The following is a 17857-nucleotide window of genomic DNA, read 5'->3' on the forward strand; positions in this document are numbered from 1 at the left end:
GTGTAGCAAATTTATTAACTTCATATTGGCCTGCCCTGTCACACCTAAATGTCATTACCCTAGCCACAGCCTTGTTTAAGCACACAGGCTCTGCTCTGAAAAGAGCTTTCCCATCTTGAACTTTGTGAATAAAGTGCACTGTGGAATTTGCAGTAGCACAAACAGGAACTGCTGAAAAAGTGGCATGCATGTCCCTGGAAACATTTACCCATTAGTTAGGGAAGAGCCAGGAGTCACCACCACGTGGTAGCTGCGCCAGGCAAAATGTGCCACCTCAAGTCACCATCCTTAGAACCTTCAGAAGAACAGAAGAAAGACTGCACCTGTTTGAGGCCTCTGAGGAGATCTAAGGACTGGACTGGTTCCCACTAGAATCCTGGACAAAGAAGTGGGCTCCCAAACCTTGTTCGCTGACCACCAGTGTGACTATAGGTACACAAAAGCTGCAAGAGGCCTTTTCTCGGAAGTGCCCTCTTGACCAGTACCAACTGGAACTGAGAACTGGACTCAGCTTTTGGCCTCTAGCTGACACCTTAAGAGTCTCTAAGCGCCTTCTCTGAGGTCCTGGGAGCCTTAGAAGTATACACTTGTGGTTATTTGGGCACCAGAGGATGGTTTGGAAACTTTTGGGTATATTTACTCCAGATCTTCAGTGGGATATTGCAGTTCTGCAGCATCAAACTAGATTTTGGCTTTGTCCCACTCTGAGATCTCAACACTTTCTAAAAATTACCCTGTATTGGGAAAGGTTTCAGGGGGAAATCTCAAACAGTTTCAGTGTCAGTGACTTTCCATTTGGGGAAGATTTTTCTTCTAAAAAATTGACAAGGTCCCATTCTGATTTGAGAAGACATTTCAATGTTTTTCTTCAAGAAAATGACAACGACCTATTCTGAGGTGGGACCTAGGAACTTTTTTGAACTTTCTCAACCACTTGGTGAATCCAACCTGGCCTCCACTGTGGTCGACCTGAAATTGTACCTTTGCCCAGCTACTGAAACAGTTGACTTACATCAGGGCTTTACTTTTCTTGGTGCTTTTTCTCTGAAACCTTTAAAAGTTAATCTCTCTGGTTTTGAACTTAAATATGATTTGCAGGTTATGAATACTTGGCTACGCTAACCACTGCAGTGAAATGCAGACAAATGCCTGCTCTTAAAAAATTTGTTTCAACTCCTTCCCATTGGTGAACCTTTACCACCACCCTTGAGGTGACACTAAAAAATGAATGTTTTACAACTGTAATTCTGTTGCAAAACATTTATACATAGCACTGTAATTTGGTATTTGGAAGCGACGCCCTAAACATGCCCCTTCCAAATACCAGAACCCTATACACGATTGCAATTCTGTGACATGTACATATGAAAAAGCATTTTTGCAAAAGGAAGTGGCCCAATTCTCAGAATCGGGTTGTTTCGACAGAAACAATGCTTTTGTGCATGCGGACGTTAATCATTTTTTTGTTTTTGTTTAAGTGCAAAGTTAATTAAAGCTATTACTGTTAGAAAATGAATAATAAAAGTGACCAATGAAGTAAATGTAAGTACTTTAATACTATTCACTAAAACAACGGGAGGGCCATAAAAATGCTTGCTTTGGAACAACTCTGTACTTATAAAGTAATACAATTATGAACTGAGGGCTATACCTCCAATCTCCTCCACGGCTTCCTTTTGCCTCTTATTCCTAAAGCGTGGGTGCTGCGATTACTAAATAACAGTGCTTCTTGTCGTGTCCAAAGCCCCACCATGAGTCTTTAGCCAATGCAGTCATTATGGCTGTCTGGCCTTGCATTGGACTTTAATCTAGATTCGAATATTTCTGTAAACTTTACAGTCTAAGCGCGCATTTTCAGGATTGAGGGCTGCAATGATGGCTTGCCTGCATGTATACACATCAACTACATTGAAGGGTTTACGCAGTAACTTCGTGCACTTGTGTAACATCGCCAGACAGGTAGAGAATATGTGTATTAGGGTCTCATTTCTAATGCCACAAATTCTGCAGTCTGAGGACTTTTTTTAACCAAAGGGGGAGATGGTCCAAAGTTGCTCGGATTTCTGTGTGGAAGCGCATAAAGTGGAGCTTACTATAAGAGCTCGAAGTAGGGTTATGGTTTTAATAGCTTATAACAATTTATCACTTGCCAAGCATGAACCCATCTTGCTATTAACGCTTTGTCTTCTTCCACAGAGAGTGAGCTTGTTGCTTTATTTAGTATTCTTCTAAACGTGGCAGGAGCTACCTGCTTGGTCCATACATTTGTGACTTGGAGCAACATCAAGGTGTCCTGTCAACAGCGGGTAAATGTGGAGACTGAATGCTGCTTAACCCCTTCGCTACCAGGCCTTTCCCCCTCCTGTGCCAGGCCTTTTTTTGGCTATTTGGGGCAGTTGGCGCTTAGGCCCTCATAACTTTTTGTCCACATAAGCTACCCAAGCCAAATTTGCATCCTTTTTTTCAACATCCTAGGTATTCTAGAGGTTCCCAGAGTTTGTGGGTTCCTCTGGAGGAGACGAAGAAATTAGCCAAAATAGAGCAAAAATGTTGTTTTGTTTTTTAAAATCGGGAAAAAAGGGGCTGCAGAAGAAGGTGTGTGTTTTTTTCCCTGAAATGTCATCAACAAAGGGTTTGTGGTGCTGAAATCACCACCTTCCCAGCTTTCAGGAACAGACAGACTTGAATCAGAGAACCACATTTGTCAACACAATTTTGGCATTTTACTGGGACATTCCCCATTGGTATGCTATTTTGTGCTTTTAGCCTCCTTGCAGTTAGTGACAGAATTGGCTGTGAAATCAGTGCTGGATCCTGGAAAGCGAAACATTTCTTGAAAGTAGAAAAAATTCTGAATTCAGCAGGGGGTCATTTGTGTAGAGCATACAAGGTTCTCCTAGAGAAAATCACAGCTGAAATAAAAAAATAATGGAATTTATGTAAAAAAAAAAACAGCTATTTTTCTCCACGTTTTATTCTGTTACTTTTTCCTGCAATGTCAGATTTTTTAAAGAAATATACCATTACGTCTGCTGGACTCTTCTTGTTGCGGAGATATATAGGGCTTATAGGTTCATCAAAAAATATAGGTACCCAGAGCCAATAAATGAGCTGCACCTTGCAATGGGTTTTCATTGTATACCGCATATACAGCAATTCATTTGCTGAAATATATAAAGAGTAAAAAATAGTTATCAAGGAAAACTTTGTATTTCCAAAATGGGCACAAGATAAGCTATTGAGAAGAAGTGGTTATTTGCACATCTCTGAATTCCGGGTCCCCATATTAGCATGTGAATTACAGTGTATTTCTCAAATAGACGTCTTTTTTTACACACTGTCTTACATTTGGAAGGCAAAAATGTAGAGAAAGACAAGAGGCAGTAACATTTGTTCTTCTATTCTGTGTTCCCCGAAGTCTCCTGATAAAAATGATACTTCACTTGTGTTGGTAGGCCTAGTGCTTGAGACAAGAAATCCCCCAAAACACAACGTGGACACATCACATTTTCCCAAAGAAAACAGAGCTGCTTTTTGCAAAGTGCCCAACTGTGGATTTTGGCCTCTAGCTCAGCTGGTACCTAGGGAAACCTACCAAACCTGTGCATTTTGGAAGCTAGACACCTAGCGGAATCCAACATGGGGTGACTTGTGGGGCTCTCACCAGGTTCTGTTACCCAGAATCCTTTGCACACCTCAACATTTGGCAAAAAAAAATGTTTGCCTCATATTTCGGTGACAGAAAGTAATGGAATCTGAAAGGAGCCACAAATGTCCTTCTACTCAGCATTCCCCCAAGTCTCCTGATAAAAATGGTACCTCACTTGTGTGAGTAGACCTAGTGCTCGTGACAGGAAATGCCCCAAAACACAACGTGGACACATCACATTTTCCCAAAGAAAATAGAGCTGTTTTTTGCAAAGTTCCTAGCTGTGGATTTTTGCCTCTAGCTCAGCCAGCACCTATGGAAACCTACCAAACCTGTGTTTTTTCTAAAACTAGACACCCAGAGGAATCCAAGATGGGGGTGACTTTTGTGTCTCTTGCCAGGTTCTGTTACCAAGAATCCTTTGCAAACCTCTATATTTGGCCAAAACTACACTTTTTCCGAATATTTCAGTGACAGAAAGTTCTGGAATCTGAGGAGAGCCACAAATTTCCTTCCACACCACGTTTTCCTAAGTCTCCCGATAAAAATTGTACCACACTTGTGTGGGTAGACCTAGTACTTGCGACAGGAAATGCCCCAAAACACAACAAGGACACATCACATTTTCCCAAGTAAAACAGAGCTGTTTTTTGCAAAGTACCTAGCTGTGGATTTTGGCCTCGAGGTCAGCCAGCACCTAGGGAAACCTACCAAACCTGTGTTTTTTCTAAAACTAGACATCCAGGGGAATCCAAGATGGGGGTGACTTTTGTGTCTCTTGCCAGGTTCTGTTACCCAGAATCCTTTGCAAACCTCTATATTTGGCCAAAACTACACTTTTTCCAAATATTTCAGTGACAGAAAGTTCTGGAATCTGATGGGAGCCACAAATTTCCTTCCACACCACGTTTCCCTAAGTCTCCTGATAAAAATTGTACCACACTTGTGTGGGTAGACCTAGTACTTGCAACAGGAAATGCCCCAAAACACAACAGGGACACATCACATTTTCCCAAAGAAAACAGAGCTGTTTTTTGCAAAGTGCCTAGCTGTGGATTTTGGTTTCGAGGTCAGCCGGCACCTAGGGAAACCTACCAAACCTGTGTTTTTTCTAAAACTAGACATCCAGAGGAATCCAAGATGGGGGTGACTTTTGTGTCTCTTGCCAGGTTCTGTTACCCAGAATCGTTTGCAAACCTCTATATTTGGCCAAAACTACACTTTTTTCCGAATATTTCAGTGACAGAAAGTTCTGGAATCTGAGGGGAGCCACAAATTTCCTTCCACACCACGTTTCCCTACGTCTCCCGATAAAAATGGTACCACCCTTGTGTGGGTAGACCTAGTACTTGCGACAGGAAATGCCCCAAAACACAACAAGGATACGTCACATTTTCCCAAATATAACAGAGCTGTTTTTTGCAAAGTGCCTAGCTGTGGATTTTGGCCTTGAGTTCAGCCAGCACCTAGGGAAACCTACCAAACCTGTGTTTTTTCTAAAACTAGACATCCAGGGGAATCCAAGATGGGGGTGACTTTTGTGTCTCTTGCCATGTTCTGTTACCCAGAATCCTTTGCAAACCTCTATATTTGGCCAAAACTACACTTTTTCCGAATATTTCAGTGACAGAAAGTTCTGGAATCTGAGGGGAGCCACAAATTTCCTTCCACACCACGTTTCCCTAAGTCTCCTGATAAAAATTGTACCAAACTTGTGTGGGTAGACCTAGTACTTGCGACAGGAAATGCCCCAAAACACAACAGGGACACATCACATTTTCCCAAAGAAAACAGAGCTGTTGTTTGCAAAGTGCCTAGCTGTGGATTTTGGCCTCGAGGTCAGCCGGCACCTAGGGAAACCTACCAAACCTGTGCATTTTTTAAAACTAGACACCTAGGGGAATCAAGGATCGGGTGACTTGTGGGGCTCTCACCAGGTTCTGTTACCCAGAATGTTTTGCAAACTTAAATATTTGTAAAAAAAAAAACCTTTCCCTTACATTACGGTGATAGAAAGTTCTGGAATCTAAGAGGAGCCACACATTTCCTTCCTCCCAGCATTCCCCCAAGTCTCCTGATAAAAATGGTACCTCACTTGTGTGAGTAGACCCAGTGCCCGTGACAGGAAATGCCCCAAAACACAACATTGACACATCACATTTTCCCAAAGAAAATAGAGCTGTTTTTTGCAAAGTGCCTAGCTGTAGATTTCGGCCTCTAGCTCAGCCAGCACCTAGGGAAACCTACCAAACCTGTGCATTTTTTTAAACTAGACTCCCAGCCAGGGGAATCCAGGATGGGTGACTTTGGTGGCTCTTGCTTGGTTCTGTTACCCAGAATCCTTTGCAAACCTCATAATTTGGCCGAAACGACACTTTTTCTTCATATTTCGGTGACAGAAAGTTCTGGAATCTAAGAGAAGCCACACATTTCCTTCCACCCAGCCTTCCCCCAAGTCTCCTGATAAAAATGGTACCTCACTTGTGTGTGTAGGCCTAGTGCCTGCGAATGGATATGCCCCAAAACACTATGTGGACACATCAAAAATTATCAAATACAAAACTACCTGATTTTGCTGGGGGACCTGCGGTTTTGGCCCTGGGCTCCTCAGCCATATAGGGAAACCTAGCAAACCCAAACATTTCTGAAAACTAGATACCCGAGGGAGTCCAGGGAGGTGTGACTTGCGTGGATCCCCCAGTGTTTTCTTGTCCAGAATCCTCAGCAAACCTCAAAATTAGCTAAAACAATCACATATTTCCCACATTATTGTGTGGGATCACCGCACAGGGACAAATTTCTGACCTCCCAACGTTCCCCTCAGTGTCTCGGCAAAAATGATACCTCACTTCAGGCCAAGTGCCTGTGAGAGGGAAGAGGCAAAAACATGTCCAAATTGGCAGGGGAACCAAAGTTGATTTCCAGCAAAATTGGAGGTTTGCAGGGCATTGTGGGTTAGAAAATACTGCAGGGTGCATGTAAAGCACAACACCCTGTACTTACCCAGATGTTTAATTTTCAGATGTGTCTAGGTCTTGTGGATTTTGTCCCAAAGTCCAAAAAGGGCAGCCCTCACCATTCAAAGTGGGATGATTTTGAGAGTTAGACAACCTCTCATGGCCCAAATGTAAAACAAAAACTCAAAATAATCAAATGTCCTCTTGCTTGCCATGGGATAAGATGCTTTAGTGTGCGGGAGAGAGCTGAAAGACTGTTACCCCTTTCAGTTGGGGTGGGGGCATAACCATGCCCATACTGGTTGGTAGACACTTCCCCACTATTTTTTAAAATTCCCTGATATCTAGTGGGCTTTCTGCCCCACCCGGGGAGTGGATCGGGGGTAATTGCCCCATCTGTCCACCGGTGGGCAGAACAACTTTGGCCCCATTTATTTGGGGTGGGGGTATGGCCATACCCCCACCCATTTTTAAAAAAAAATAAATCTTCCCTGGTCTCTCGTGGGCTTTCTGCCCCCCTTGGGGTCAGATGGGCCTTCCAAAAATAGGCTGATCTGCCCCCAAGGGGGTCAGATATGGCCAACAGTAATGTGCCCCCATGGGGAGCGACCCTTGCCCAAGTGACTCCTCCCCAAACAAAACACACACATACACAAACACCAATCCCTGGTGCCTAAGTGGTTTCTGCCCCCCCCCCGGAGGCAGATAGGCCTAATTGAAATAGGCTGATATGCCCCCAAGGGGGCAGAAATGTCCTAAAATGAATTTGCCCCCCAGGGGAATGACCCTTGCCTAAGGGGTCGCATCCCTTGCATGAAATTGAGGCAAAAAAAAAAATTCCTGGTGCCTAGGGGTTTCTGCCCCCTCTTGGGGGCAGATTGGCCTAATACAAATAGGCCAATCTGCCCCCAAGGGGGGCGGAAATGGCCTAAAAAGATGTTTCCCCCAGGGGAGCGGCCCTGGCCTAAGGGGTCGCTCCCCAGGTCTAAAGAAACAAAACAACAAAAAATAAATGATCCCTGGTGCTTAGAGGTGTCTGCCACCCTTGGGGCAGAGCGGCCTGATTACAATAGGCCGAATTGCCCCCAAGGGGAAAGAAATGGCCTAAAAGAAATTTGCCCGCCCAGGGGAGCTATCCTTGCCTAAGAGGTCGTTTCCCTCACATGAAACTGACCTAAAACAATCCCTGGTGTCTAGTGGTTTCTACCCCCTTGGGGGCAGATTGGCCTAATAAAAATAGGCCGAACAGCTCCCAAGGGGGGAAGAAATGGCCAAAAGTTAATTTTGCCCTCTGGGGAGTGACCCTTGCCTAAGGGCTGCTCCCCACGTTTAAAAAAATGTTTTAACAAACAAAAGAAATCATCCCTGGCATGTAGTGGTTTCTGCCCCCCCGGGGGTAGATCGGCCTAATTAGAAAAGGCTGATCAGCCCCCAAGGGGGCAGAAATGGCCTTGAAATAATTTGCCTGCCCTGAGGAGCGGCTCTTGCTGAAGAGGCCGCTCGCTCCCCTTATAGATAAATAAATAAAAAACTCCCTGGTGTCAAGTGCGCATTTCTGCTGCCTGACCGCATTGAAATTGGGCAGCAGAAATGCTGAGAGAGACATCAGAGGAAAAGAAATGCCTTTCCTTTATTTTGATGCCTCTCTCACTCCTCCATGTGATTGGAGGAGAAATGCAAAAGCATTTCTCTTCCGATCCGCGTGGGGGCAGCCTCTGATGAGATCAGCGTGTGAACGCACGCTGATGTCATCAGATGCCACAGAGGGGTGGGGGGAAGGGGAAGCGATTCCCCTTCCATCCCTGCCGGAGGGGCATGGAGATGAGGCTCATGAGAGCCGGTCCAAGGACTTAACGGTTATGTCCTTGGCGCCTCAGTTCCGCAGCCAAGCATGTAACCGTTACGTACTTGGCTGCAAAGGGGTTAATTATTTCATGCCGAACGTGTGCAACAAGTGCATTTTCTTTGGCTGATTTAAATCCATGACACATCTGTATAAAATACCTTTTTGAGATCAGAGTCTGTTTTGTTAGGGCTAGCTCTAATCATGGCTGTGCTGGTGACGAAAAATGTGGAAGCTTGAAGATTGATTGGTAGGCTTTTGTGATTGGGGGTCTGATAACCCTGTAATCTTTCCAACTGTTACATCCATCCCATAAGTGATTGTGTGGAGCAGAATTGCTGCATTAACTTTCTGTAAGGGCCCTGACATTGGGCTCTTAAGTGATTTGGCAATTAATCTGAAACCTGATCTCAGGGAGGCAGCCATAGATTTAATTAATTCGATGTGTTAGGTGAGGGTTCCTCTTAAATGAAGAACCATTCCCAGGTATTTATAATTTAGTACGAGGGTTAGTTGGATCTTCTCATAGCTGCATGAGCCTGTTGTTTTTAATTTTGTACTACATTTCACTATTTATGTGTTTTATAGTTGATTTCAGGGTTACATTGATTTGCGAAGCAGAGCAGGGCATCTAGAAACCTTTGCAACCTACAGGTATCATGCTTATTAAGAATAGATTGTCGTGAGATGTGGGTGAAGGGAGTGTCCCCTAATCTAGAAGAATGGGCATTTATGAAGTCTAGTTCTGTGGACAGGCTACATATATAGATGTAAAACAGTAGTCAGACTAAAACACAAGCTTGTTTTCGGCCGACCGTGGTGTAAATTGTCTTGGACAGCTTAGCGCCATTACCCAGCTTAACACAAAGTGAAGTTTCAGTGTAGAGAAGTTAGATGGCTCTCCTAATTTTTATGGGGTCTCGATAATAGTAAGTTTCTGCCAAAGAAGATCTTCTGGGCCTTATTGAATGCTGCTTTAAAATTCAGAAAAGAAGCATTAAGTGTGCTCTGGCCTGCTTGGAAACCAGTTTGATTCCATAGGATGGATCCTTGTCTGTCTACCCATGTTTGGAGGTCTTGTAATAATAGACATGCAAAGAACCATTTTGATTCCATAAGATGGATACTTGTCTGTCTACTCATGTTTGGAGGTCTTGTAATATTAGTCTTGCAAAGTACTTGGCCTCAGTGACCAGTAGTACCATTAATTGATAGTTTGCTGGGTAACTTCTCTCTCTCCCTTTATAAACCAGGTGGATTATAGATCCTTGCCATGAATTTGATACTACCTGTTGAAGGCAGACTGCGCTGAAAAGTAGGTTTAGTTTCTTTGCCCATAACTCTAGGGATACCTTGAATAAGTGTGCCAGTAGCCCATTAGGTCCAGGAGCTCCATTTATTCTACGTTTCCTTATGATAGATTAAATGGGGGTGGATTTTCTCTTTGCTCTCACTTTTTGGCCATTAAGTGGCTCGGTTATGATCATTTTTGCAATAGGTTTTGTGCTAGCCATTTGTATGACTTCCAGCTTAGCACTCTTCTGTGTTTTCACCCTGTTTATCTACTCGTTTAGATGACGATGTTATGTTGTCTAAACATCTATGTCTTTGGGCAGACCCAACAAAAATATTACAATATAAAATGGCAGTTAGTCATTTGTTTGGAGGTGCAGGCATCTCTGAGGGAGATGATTCTGAAATTCCTTACAATGCCATTGGACTGTTGATTGGATACTTTTCCAGAAGGTCCCACTGAGGCTTCTGATGAAGTTTTGAAAAGCTTCCAAATTTTATTTTCTTGACCAATCAAACAGACTAGTACATGTCTGAGGCCCCAGAACCTTAGGAGAGACTCTGAAAATGCCAGACAGAGGCCAACAGCGGGATTCAGTCCAGGTCCACATGCTACTGGTCAGCTATGCACTTCAGGGAAAAGCTCCTATGCAGCTTGTTTTTTCCCTGTAGCCAAACAAGATTTCAGCTGTATGACCCTTGGAGTCCACTTCTTTGCCCTGTATAGAAGTGTGTACAGCCCCAGTTCTTCAGGACTTCTCACAGGTCATACATTTCTTTTGAGGATGGTGCAATAGGGAGCCAAATACATGCCTTGCACCAGATACTGGGCATGACTCCTGGTTTTTCCCTAACCAATAGGTCAAAGGTTTGCAGGGACAATATTGCCAATTTTTGCAGCAGTTCCTGGTTGTCCCACTACAAACAGTTCTGTGCACGTTATTCCCAAAATCCAAGATGGAAAACCCTTCTTCCCTTGTGCAGAGCCTTAATGCCCATCCAGAGTTGCAGCCTGGGTAATGAGCATTCCGCTTCTCTGTGGTCCAAAACCAGTTCTAGGGATAGCTTTTCTCCCACTGATTTTATTGCCTACTTGGCTAGAGGGGCAAAGGCTGGGCTGTTCCAGGTGAAATCTGGAATTTACAGGCCCATTTGAAGTTAATTACATTCCTAGGCCCTCCCCATCTGGTCTTCTTGCAGAGGAAGAAAAACATCTCTCCACAACCAGGCCGTTTCTGTGCTCTGGGAGAAGTTTTTACCTCTCATTAAGGCCCAGCACTTGATTGACAGGTGCTAGAGAGCTTATGAAAACTGGCCTCTAAGAATTTCAGGCATAGAAAAGGTAACATTCTGAAAGTTATTTTTCTTAACTATTTATTAAAAATCCAATTTCACATTTGAATTGAGCTTTTACTAAATATTAAAAAGAATGGTTAAAATGTTTTTCTAGCTGGTCCCACACCTGAGATTCAGAATTAATATTTCATTCTGGGGTGTAGGTGTAAACTGCAGCAATACACTGGCAGGCCCTAAATTGTTTTTTTCTTGTCACACTAGGATGGCACAATATGTGCTGCAGCCCACAGGTGCCATTTAACTTTCTGTGTCAGGAGTGTAGTTTCTAACCATATACTGTGACCTTCTAGGAGAGTTAATGTTTTAGGATTCAGATCAGATGTGCTGGACAACACTACCACACATACGCTTATTCTAAAACAGCAGTAAACGTGGAGAAACTTGGTGTGATTATACAAAAATGTAAATTTTCTCAAGCACAGACCATGCATATACATGCCATGGGCTGTGACCTAGATTGACTTCACGCATATAGAAACCTAAAGAGGCACATCTGAATGCCATCATCACATAACACCATTCATTTATGATCTACTCCTCGGTTTGAATACTTCTGGACTATAGTTCCTTCATTATTCTCTATGGTTACTTCTTTTTTTGATGGATTACCACAACGTATCTATACAGACTCCTCAAGGTTTGGTTGCCCAGATTGGATAAAATGTTCCTAAATTGGCCTACAGATTAAGAGATCTCTCAGTTTGACATTGTTCATGTGCAAGTATGTCAAATTGTGCAAGACGTGCTGAAGAGACTGGTCACATGGTGTTAGTGTCACAGAATGTGCTGTAAATAATATCCTTTGCCCAGAAGCTGAGGTACTCTTCCTGTCTAAGAGGAATACCTCTTCAGTGTCTCTCCATGGCCACACAATCTGTATCTGCAATTGCAATGTGATTTGTGTTGGTGAATCTCTAGTAGATTTGATGAAGAATTATGGTGCCATCAGTGACTGTTGTTGGAGGGATTTCCCACAGTGAATGTTTATGGGAGGAATAACGTTTTATGACCGGTATGGCAAGATAAGCTGGATGGTAGAATAGAACAGCAGGATTTAAGTGAGCCTGGATAGCATTCATTAAAGAATTATTAGAACATTGTAATGCTGGGGGCTCCATTGAAAACAATGGAGTTCTGCGGGCTTTTACTGGCCGGTAAAAGCCCGCAGCGCCAACATTCCAATGTTCGCTTTGTTCACAGCAACAGCTGTGAACAAAGCCTCACGGAGCCCGAGGGGATTTTAATCCCCTCGGGCTCCGTGAACATTTTTTTTTTAAATAGAACATTCTGCCCTGAGTGGCAGAATGTTCTAATAGCCTTAGAACCTGCCGTAGCGGGCTCTACCGGCTATTAAAGTCCCTCTCCCTTGTTAAATGCCCTCGCCTTCGGCTCGGGCATTTAACGCGGGGAGCGGGCCTTTAATAGCCGGTAGAGCCCGCTACGGCGGTTTCTAAGGCTATATTCAAACTACCTTGCACAATTCTGTAAACAAATCCATTAACAATGATGTCTAATATGCCACCTCAGCAAAAATGATGTGACCCATGTTCCCTTTACCTTTCCTACCCTGATGTTTTTGGACATAAATTAACATTTTGTTATGGGTCTTGAATGAAAATGCTGCTCCCACCCTGAAGAGTGCACTAGTTTTCACCACACTACAACTTGTTTGTTTACTAAATGTTTTGATACACTTGTTTCTGTATGAGGCCAGCATGTCCTGTGAATAATGTTCTTTCCCCAGGTCAGTTAAAACAGTACTTGGCAGGATGTGGCTAAATTGTGGAGTTGTTGATGCTCATGTAGTATCTTTGAACCTGGACAGAATGGATCACTGTGTTTTCTGAAGTTAGTTGGCCACTGACAATAAACTAATACAAGGCCTGTCTTGTACATGGCTGAGCTGGCTCCAAGCCAGGGTGCTTGGACTTAGAGGGGTACAGATTCAGAGGGGCACACAGCGAACTGCATTAATCGTATTATGTGTTCCAGGCTTGCCAGCACCTGTTTTATTCTTTCCAGGGTATCAATACATTTTCTCACTCCACTTTCCAGCTGTTTCCCTTTCTCCCCATACTCTTTCCTTCTCACACTTATCCCAGCCTGCTCCCTGATCCCACATCTCACCTGCAATTAGACCCTGATAGAAAGGGGATTAGGTGTGGCATAAGTTTCATCAGGAAGAGGTGGAACGACCTACGGGGGAAGGTGCGTTCCATTGCAGCAAGACACCAACTAGCTGTACAGAGGACTGGCGATGTACCCCAACCTCCTCCCCCACAACTAACAACATGGGAGGAGCAAGTCTTTGCAATCATGCATCCTGAGGGCCTGGCAGGAGTAGCAGGAGGACTGGACTCTGGTAAGTCAACTCTCTATTACTATCCCCCCCTACCTGCATGCTATACATACCCCCACCCCACCCTCACTCCCATCACTCCACCACCTCCCACACACCCCACCATCACAACCCACTCATCCCAATGCTAAGCCCAGCATGCACCACCAATGCATGGAGACCACTCACAGCCCTGCATGGACACCTATCACTAAAGCATGCACACTAGAGAATCACCTAGCCCACCACATAACAACTCACACAAAGAAAAGCTGCCAGGGCAATAACAACCATAGAGGGCAACCCACCCATGCACAATATGTCACACACAGAAATAATAACACCGCATATACATCCCCACAGGTATCCCAGCCAATGTCACCGGATAAGAGGTGCCAGCAACATCCAGGCCCCCCACAGAAGAGGCCCACAGTGATGACCGCGGCTCTGCTCGCCTGGATCTGGATCACCAACCTGGCCCATCAGGGACCTCTGGACAATCGGTTACCCGGGCACAGTCCCACACCACCACAGAACCTCCCCCCCTCAGAAAACACCACCACAACACCCACCCAACGTGCCCATACCTCTGTATTCAGGACATGTCAATCAGCAGTGTGCCCACCATTACAGGGACCCCAAGACACTCCCCATATCCAAGACAATCAGGGGCCTGGGGTCAGTGGCATTGGGTACACCATTCAGGAGACAGAGGCACAGGACAAGAGGGAGCCCAGGGAACCAACTCTCCAGGAGGCACTCACGTCGATCCTAGGAGCATACCAACATTCCCAGGATACGCTGGGCCTAATACTGGACAAGTTACAGGAGAACATGCGGCTGCAGGAGGGACAGTACCAGGGGATCGGGGGGACTTGAAGTCCATTAACACCACCCTGGTCTCCATTGCAGGGGTGCTGGCAGACATGGCCAACATTATGAGGGAGGCAGTTTCACACCAGCGGGCCCCTGCCACTAGCCAGACTACTGAACAGCCCTCCCCCTCCGCTGCCACTAATGGACAGGAGGCCCCGCCACAGGACCAACAGGCCAACACCACCCTTCCCCCTGCAGAAGGAAAACCACCCCGTAAACGTTCCCTGCGATCCAGGCAGAAGCCAGAGACTATTGGCAAGACCCCCACCAGGAAATAAGACTCTCCTGAATGTCACACTTGTGTCCCACTCTGTCACCCTGCCCACCTTGAACTGCCATTGCTCCCCTTCCTATGCCCCCTTGTACAATGCACCTGTGCTACCAATAGACTGGACTCTACCCTGGACTTTCTTCCATCATCACCACAGCCTATTGCATTTCCCACTTTTCTTCAGAGCACTGCAATAAACACACTTTGAAAAAATACAAGTATGGAGTATGTCAAATGATTTAAGTATGTATTCATTTAACAAGGTTTAGACATTGCAATTCAACTGTACAGTAATGTATACATAGGAAAGACTTGTAGTTGGCTGCAGTAAACACACCAGGAGCAATAGTGGGCTACCAACATCTGCAAAAAGAGTTGCCAAAGGGTACAGTGAGTGGGCATAGAAGTCGGAAATAACAGCCTGCCAGTGACAATGTCAAACAGAAAACTGTCAAATATATGTGAAGTTACACTGTCTTACCTATGTGTCATTGGAAGTATTGACGTATCACTGCAGTTCTGTTGTCCTCATCCTCATCCTCTGCATCCTCATCGTCACTGTCCACAGGGTCCACAGCTGCCACACAGCCATCTCCAGCCTCCTCCTCCTGCAGAAAAGGCACATGGCGTCTCAAGGCAAGGTTGTGCAACATGCAGCATGCCACGATTATCTGGCAGACGTTCTTGGGTGAGTAGCACAGGTATCCACCTGTTAGATGGAGGCACTGAAACCTGGCCTTCCGGAGGCCCAAAGTGCGTTCTCTTATCCTTCTTGTTCACCCATGAGCCTCATTGTAACATTCCTCTACCCTTGTCCTGGGATTCCTCCCAGGGGTCAGTAGTCATGAGAGGTTAGGGTAACCAGAGTCACCTGCAAATATTGAGGGACAACTGTTAGCCACACGCTATGCCATATGGCCCACATCATACCCATACACCACATCCACTGCGTTGGAACCAGGGCTCACCTATTAGCCTCTGTAGTTGAGCCATCACATTTGGGATGCTGCTATTCCTCAGGATAAAAGCATCATGCACCGAGCCTGGATATTTAGCACTGACATGGGAGATGTACTGGTCCGCCAAACACACGTCTGCACATTCATCGATTACGATTTCTGAAGACCTGTTCATTTTGGTGGGGGGGTACAAATGCAAAATGTGTTCCATCAATGGCACCAATGATGTTGGGGATATGTCCCAGGGCATAGAAGTCAGCTTTCACTGTGGGCAAATCCTCCACCTGGGGGAAAACGATGTAGCTGCGGATGTGTTTCAGCAGGGCAGATAACACTCTGGACTACACATTTGAGAACATTGGCTGTGACATCCTTAATGCCAGGGCCACTGTTGTTTGAAAGGAACCACTGGCCAGGAAATGGAGCACTGACAGGACCTGCACTTGAGGGGGTACACTTGTGGGATGGCAGATAGCTGACATCAGGTCTGGCTCCAATTGGGCACACAGTTCTTGGATTGTGGCACGACCCAGTCTGTAGGTGATAATGATGTGTCTGTCTTCCATTGTCGACAGGTCCACCAGGGGTTTGTACACCGGAGGATGACGCCATCTCATTATGTGCCCCAGTGGATGTGCCCTATGGAGGAGAATGGTGTGCAGAGGGTTATGTACCACATAGGTTGCACAAGGATTTTTGCACTAATGTGATTTAATCTTTGTGTGGCGTTGTCTGTCCGTATTCCTGCCCAAATGTGCTGTGACGCAGTTAGGAGCCCTGCCATGTGCCACCCTGAAATGGTGGCTGCCTGACCTGTAAGGAGGGACAAGGGGAAATGAGGTAACTGCGCTGGCGTTGTGCAGCGTCGCGGTAGGCAGTTAAAGACCGCTGCACAATTCAGCATCGGTTATCATTGGGCCCTATGTGTTCCAGGAGCCAATGACAATGTACGCTGGTGGTGATGGTACGCACCGCCACGGACATGAGGGCCATTTTCTATCTATTCACTCACTTGATAGCTGACCTTCAACAGGAGAGGACCTACACTGCAAGTGCTGCTGTGACTTCAGTCTGAAAGCGACAATGTGTCTGGGGAAAGGGCCCCTGCCTTCACTTTGGAGGAGTTAGAGAGACTAGTGGATGGGGTCCTCCCCCATTACATGCTACTCTACGGTCCTCCCGACAACCAAGTGAGTAAACTGTGAGCATGATGCATGGGACATGAATGTATGGAGTGGTGTGGATGGAAGATACATGTTGGGGGGTCTGAGGCCTGCATGTGAGGATGGTGATTGTATGTGTGACAGGGCATGGGTGGGAACTGGTGGCGAATGAGTATGAAGAACCGGATGCAGGAGTAAGTTCCTTTCTTACTTTACCTTTCCAGCGCCCACCAGAAGAAGTGTATTTGGCGTGCCATCGCCAAGGAAGGGCAGACCCTGGGGGTCTATCATAGACGGAGCACCCACTGCCACAAGAGATAGGAGGACCTGACCCACTGGAGCAAAAAGATGCCGGATACCCAGCTGGGGATGGCCTCCCAACGTGGAAGGGGTGCCCGTCGCACTATGACCCCCCTGACATTCCGGATCCTGGCGGTGGCATATCTGGAGTTGGATGGGCACTTGAGGGCCTCATAGCATCCACAAGGGGGTGAGTTCAGTCTCAGTCAGCTGACTGCGCGCTGTACGAGGTGTCTGGGTGGGGTATGTGGGCTGTGAGTTCACGTAGGCCAGGGCAAACTTGCTAAGGTCCCTTGTTAGGCAGGCTCTGTGGCACTCCAACCCCAATAGTGGTTGTGGCCATCTACAAACAGTGAGGCCCCTGTGGGTTCCAGGTGTGCAGCAAATGGGGTTAGACATAGGCCTCCATGGGCAGGTGATTTTCCCGTTAACTGTTAGTGCATGGCCTAGTGCACAAGGCTGCTCCATGTGTGATGTGTCTGCCAACGGTAGGGGTGTTGCTAGCATTGACCATGTGTCTCCTCTGTCTTTCCCCCCTTTTTGTTTTGTCACCCTGTCCTTGTGTGCATTAGCATCTTCTGGCGGATGAGCAGTGGCACCGGAGCATGAGGAAGCTGCAACCCACATGGCCCAGGAGTGTGAATGTATGGAGTCTGAAGGCACCAGTGGTACGGAGGGTGAGGGGAGCTCCACGACGGGGACAGGAGGGGACACCAGTGACAGCGACTCCTCCTCTGATGGGAGCTCGCTTGCGGTGGCAGGCACTTCTGTGCCCACCGCAACAACAGGTACTGCCGCCACCCCCCCTACCAGCACTGCCCTCTCAGCAGCCCCTCAGCGTGTTTCCTGTGC

At 46.0% G+C, this 17857-nt stretch overlaps 1 protein-coding gene across 1 annotated transcript in view; it reads left to right on the plus strand.

The window, feature by feature from the left end:
* LOC138268101 (hydroperoxide isomerase ALOXE3-like) overlaps positions 1-17857 on the plus strand; it is a 343013-nt gene that overhangs the window by 271953 nt on the left and 53203 nt on the right. The gene's annotated exons all lie outside the window — the stretch shown is intronic.

The sequence above is a fragment of the Pleurodeles waltl genome, chromosome 12, assembly GCF_031143425.1.
Source record: "Pleurodeles waltl isolate 20211129_DDA chromosome 12, aPleWal1.hap1.20221129, whole genome shotgun sequence".
Taxonomy (NCBI): domain Eukaryota; kingdom Metazoa; phylum Chordata; class Amphibia; order Caudata; family Salamandridae; genus Pleurodeles; species Pleurodeles waltl.